Source organism: Camellia sinensis, chromosome 15 (assembly GCF_055761805.1).
Source record: "Camellia sinensis isolate YWXY chromosome 15, ASM5576180v1, whole genome shotgun sequence".
Taxonomy (NCBI): Eukaryota; Viridiplantae; Streptophyta; class Magnoliopsida; order Ericales; family Theaceae; genus Camellia; species Camellia sinensis.
In genome coordinates this window covers 136,176,882-136,182,881 of record NC_138975.1, presented here as the reverse complement: position 1 = coordinate 136,182,881, position 6,000 = coordinate 136,176,882, and positions in this window count along the sequence as shown.

Genomic DNA, 6,000 nt, shown 5'->3' with positions numbered 1-6,000 from the left:
CTTCGGTTTATTGCCATCCTTTGAAAAACAGACCGTCTTTTGTTTCCCGAAGATGCAATCCTCACAAAAGTCAATGCCCACCAATTTCAAATCTAACAATTTCCCCTAGATGCAAGTACCTTCATCCCTTTTTTACTCATATGCCCAAGCCTTTGGTGCCACAGATTTTAGTCTTCTTTCTTACCAGCAACTGTTACTGTATCCCTATTATTCGTAGTCATGTAAAGGGTGCCTTCTTTTTTATCACGAGCAACAACCATTGCTCATTTGGTGATTTTCCACAAACCACCCATGAAGGTTACAACATGACCTTCATCATCAAGTTGTCCAACAGAAATCAAGTTTCTTTTCAAACTAGGCACAAGTCTGACATTTTGTATCTTCCAAACAGATCCGTTTGGAAACTTGATTGTTACATCCCCTTTACCCACAATCTTCAAAGGTTCATCATCAGCCAAATAAACTTTCCCGAAATCACCACCAATGTAATTGTCCATGATTTCGCTCTGTGAAGTAGAATGGAATGATGCGCCAGAATCTAAATCCAAGATTCAAGAGGGCTGTCAATACTCAAGATCAAAGCATCATAAATCTTCTCCGTTGCAGCATTAACAGACTTCTGATTTTGATTACCTTTGTTCTTATTTAATGTCGGGCAATCTCCTTTTAGATGTCCCTTCTTTCCACAGTTCTAGCAACTCTGTCCCTCTCCAATTCTTGACTTGCTTCTGTGTTTGGATTTTAATCTGTTGTGGTTCGGGTTTTTTCCTACTGATCTTTCTTTGGCTTTTGTATTCAGGGCAGAACTTGATGTTTCCCCTAATTCCCTTCTGTGAATTTCTTCACTTAGAATTAAATCTCAAATATCATTGTAATTTAAATTTTCTTTTCCTGAAGAATTACTCAATGCCGTTACAGTACCGTTCAAACTTTCTAGAAAAGTAGATAGAAGAATCAAAGCCCTAACCTCCTCATCAAATTTGATAGATACAGAACTCAATTGTGTTACCACAATATTGAATTCGTTCAGATGCTCAGCCACCGAAGCACCTTCTGTCATCCTCAGATTAAACAATCTGTGCATCAAATAAACTTTTTTTGAGGTATAAGGTTTTTCATACATGTTTGAGAGTGCCTCCATGAAACCCGCTGCAGTCTTCTCCTTCGCTATGTTAAACGCAACGTTACGAGACAATATTAGCCAAATAACACCTAGCGCTTGGCGATCAAGAAGAGTCCACTCATCAACCTTCATCTTTTCTGATTTCGTCCCTGAAAGGGGCTCATGCGGTTTTTTTTCATACAGATAGTCTTCAATCTGCATCTTTAAAAATTCAAAATTTGTGCCATTGAATTTATCGATTCTAACATTTTCATCTATAGCCATCGCTCTCACTCGAACCAATGCTCAGATACCAGCTGTTAGGAATTGACCCTTCCTAACCAAGATTGGTGAGACACGAAATAACAAACAAGAAATAAATTAACGAATCAAACAAATCACACACATAAGAACACAAGGATTTACGTGTTCACCCCAGAATAGGGTTACGTCCACAGCAGTTACGGTTTTCACTATGATCAGAAAAATACGACTCTATCTTTTTTAACCTAAAAGAGGCGTCCCTTCATCTATTTATAAGTATAGAATTAGGGTTACACGGAAGCACATGGGAATTATGAAAGTACCCAAGTACTTATCAGGGTCCACCAACCCAACAGTTTTTACAAGGCTGGATATTGCTCACTCTGTTGGTCTGGTGAGTCGTTTTCTCTCTAATCTAGGTAAAGAACATTGGACAACGGTAAAATGGATTCTAAGATATCTTCGAGGGACAGTGAAGGTGTGTTTGTGTTTTGGGAATGGTAAGCCAATACTTGATGGGTTCATAGATTCCGACAAGGCCGGTGATGTTGATTCTAGGAAATCTACTTTGGGGTATTTGATGACTTTTGCAGGGGGAGCTGTGGCATGGCAATCTAAATTACAAAAATGTGTTTCTATCTCCACTACCGAAACTAAATTTATCGCTATTATGAAAGCTTGTAAAGAAGAGTTATGGTTAAAGAAATTTTTGCAAGAGTTTGCTTTGAAGCAAGAAAGGTATGTGTTTTATTGTGATAGTCAAAGTGCTATTCATTTGAGTAAAAATTCTACTTTTCATTCGAGATGAAAACACATTGATGTGAGATACCATTGGATTCATGATGTGTTAGATTCGAAATTGTTGCAACTTGAAAATGTTCACACAGATGATAATATTTTGGATATGTTGACTAAGACTTTGTCGAGGGACAAACATTTAAAGTGTCGAACTTTGGCTGGTATGGTTAATGTCTTCACTTAAGTCGGTAGAGGGAGAATTGTTAGGTATACCTCCTTAGTAGAGTATGAGACCCAATTGGTTTATTAAAAGAATTTAATTTAGTTTGGTGTTGGTTTTAATATATTTTTATATATTATATCTAACTTTTGCCCAATGAGTATTTAATAATTTGTTTGGTGGCAACTAGGGTTTTGATAAAAAGCCCAAAACAAAACAATAGTTGATTGGTATTGTTGATACTTGCTAGAGGAGCAGCCAACAACGTGATGATCAATTTAGTGGGATAGTGTTTTTGGATCAAAAAGTAGAGTGCTTGCTGCTGATATCATATGTGTTGATTTGTGCGTCTTTGGATGGTGTGGTTGTGTGTGTATTGCTTGCGCAAAAAAGCAATAGTGCTGCTTTGCTTCGTCTAGTTCAATTTTCGGTTCTGATTTGGGCATATTATTTTGGGTCTTTTATAATTCTATTTCGAAAACTTTTGTTCATCTATTTGGTAAGGCATTTTCTCTTATTTATTTGTGATTATTTGGAATTCACCTACGGGTGATTTGTGAGACCATTTGTGTCTCGTTTGTAATCGTTTGGAAACCTTTTGGTTGATAGTGAAATCGAATTTCGGTCCAGTGGATGTACCTCACATTGAGGGAACCAAAAAAAATTCTTGCATCGTTGTTGATTTAATTTTTTCGCATTAATTTTTATTCCCATCGATTGATTTACTTGTAATCATCGATTTTCCGTAACAAGAATAACTATCCAAAAATTAATAACATTCTGTTTAATTTGAGAATTCAATGAAAAATTTCAAGTGATATCATCTCATTATTTTTGCATGTATGTGTAATAAGCTTTTCCTTACATTTTAACAACTATTGATTGAAATCTACAAAAAGAAAACAAAAACAGAGCTGTATTTGAATGCATGGAACAAACTAATTACAGCTATTCATTTGATAATTAAATTTAAAAAAGTTGAACAAATTAATCTGACTAACCATCCACACAATTTTCCATTTAAAACAAAAGATAACTGATTTATGCTAGCAAAACAATTAGCTTACGGAAATTTTTGTTTCACAATTTCTGTGGATTCTTTTTATTTTTTTGGCTCTACATTTGGTGTCATTTTTTACAACTTATTTATGTTCTAAAATAGCCATAATAAAAAAATAAATTAAAAAAATGAATAAAAACTTTTGGTAAACTATTTCTCAAATTATTTGTGCTTCTATTTTTGTTGTGCATGCATGCCCAATGACGTTTTGCATCGTTGTGTGACACGTTAGTAAATGATTTCGGGTTACAAGTACCCAATCGTGAACATGGATTAGCCGTGCAAGAAAGCGTTGCAATGTTTATCCACGTGTTGAGAGGGTTTCAGAATCAAGAAATCCAAGAACGGTTTCGACATTCGGGGAAGACTATGTCACGACACGTGCATAATGTGTTAGTGGTGATGAAGGAGTTTACTGTTGCACATTGCAGACCAACACATAGTCAACATTATCTACATCCATACGTGCGGTCAAAATGGAAATACCTACCTTTCTAGGTACTATTTCGAAACCGTGACTAAGTTTAATAAGTTCATTTAAATGTTTGTAAATGATGTTGACGAGAACATAAAAAATAATGTGTAATTAGTAATGGTAGTAGAACAAGGCATGCTTTTCAAGTGTGGAAAACACCGGGCTGTTGGTGTCGTCAACATTGCAAAAAAATTCATTTCATTTCATTTACCCATAGAACTAGTAAGTTTTGGTCAATGACATTGATAAGATGTTTGTTCAAAATTCAAAACGTGAACGAGAAGTAGTGCAGCAAAAATTACGAAAATTGCAATGTGAGTCTGAGATTGATTATTTGATAAAATTTCAAGTAATGTATAACAAGGCATAACTCGAAAAAAAGAAAAAGAAAAAAATTGGGGGGGGGGGTTAATGTGCATCATGTCAATGTTGAAGTGAATGTGTAGATAACAAGGTTCATATTTATAAAAAAATTTGGTTCATATGCGAATTTGGTTCTTAAAACCCGTTAACGCATATGTCATTGTTGGCAGGACTGTATTAGAGCAATAGATGGAACACATGTTACTGCGCAGGTTACAGGGCCTGAGGCTGCAACATATTTTGGTAGAAAATACTGTCACACCCAAAATATCATGGCTGCGTGCGATTTTGACATCTGTTTCTCATTTGTATCACTTGGATGGGAAGGATGTACGCACGATAGTCACATCTTCAATGAGACAATCACCAATCACAATGTTCTGTTTCCACACCCTAAAGAAGGTATCGTAAAAGAATGTCACATTTGGGTACATATATTAACAAAAAAAAAAAAAAACCTTATTGCGGTATTATTTTTAATTTCTTTTTTTGTGTAGGCAAATATTATCTTGCCGATACCGGCTATCCGAATCGCACAGGTTACCTAGCACCATTCAAAGGCAACCGTTACCATCAATAAGAATTCTATGACAAAATGCATAGGAGAGCAGACAACCCAAGGGAATTATTTAACAAAGTTCATGCGTCGTTACGGAGTGTGGTGGAACGAACATTCAGAGCATGGAAAAATCGATGGGGGTTTATTCAAAATATGCCTCGGTATGATTTCGCAAATGTGCAAGTACAGTTTGTTGGTGCGTCAATGGCGTTATATAACTGTTTACGTAGAAGTACTAGCAATCCAATGACTGTTAACCCCATTGTAAATGAGGAAGAGGCTATTGCAATAGTAAATTCCATACTGGAAGTTGCACATGACAATGATGGTTTAATGGTTGGGGATGATGACCCCCATATGGCATTGGTACGACTTCGCATCCGAGACAAGTTAGTGTACACGCGTAATAACGGATTGTTAGGAAAAATATAGTCAACCTAATATTCGTATGTGTGAAACATTGTTCAGCCATGGTCGGGATGTATGTGATGGCATTATATTGTAAATATGTATGTGTTTACATGAAAAAATAAAATTACTATGGCTTACATGACCTATTATGTTAATTTATTGAGTTGGAGAAAGGAAAATTTTGTTATGTACTTGTTAAGTTTATGCATGGTAGCACCATGGCAAACAACAGATTATGATTTGATGACTGTGATAGAAAAAAAAAAATTTTTGACCACCCACTATGTCAAACCAAACTTCTCGAAAATTAAAATATTGGGGCGTCTAACAAATTGGTTAAAAGTTAGCAATATGATTTGTATGGACTTTTCTTTAACAAATTGTAAAACAAGTTTAGAGGTGATGTGCCCAAAAATAGATTGGAAGGGAATTTTTTTTATTTTATAATAAATATAGGGCAAAATTGGCCCTTTTTACATAATTACTAAAAAAGTAAATAAAAAAAACCAAAGTATTACAAAAAGAATAAGCTGATGTGGCAGTCTAGGATGGTTGCTACGCACACGGCAAAAAAATGAAGAAAAGAAAATTCAAAAAGAAATAAAGTGATGCTCAAGGGCATTTCCGTAATTTGACATATGGACTCATCATTATCAAGTCAAAAAGTCAAAAAAAACCAAAAAGCCTATTCCAAGCAAGGTTTTTTAGCCCCAGCCTAAAAAAGCCAAAAAGCCAACTTACATCCCAAACTAATCCTAAGTATGAAAAAATAATCTAAGGCCACCAAATAACTTTTCATAATCGTGAC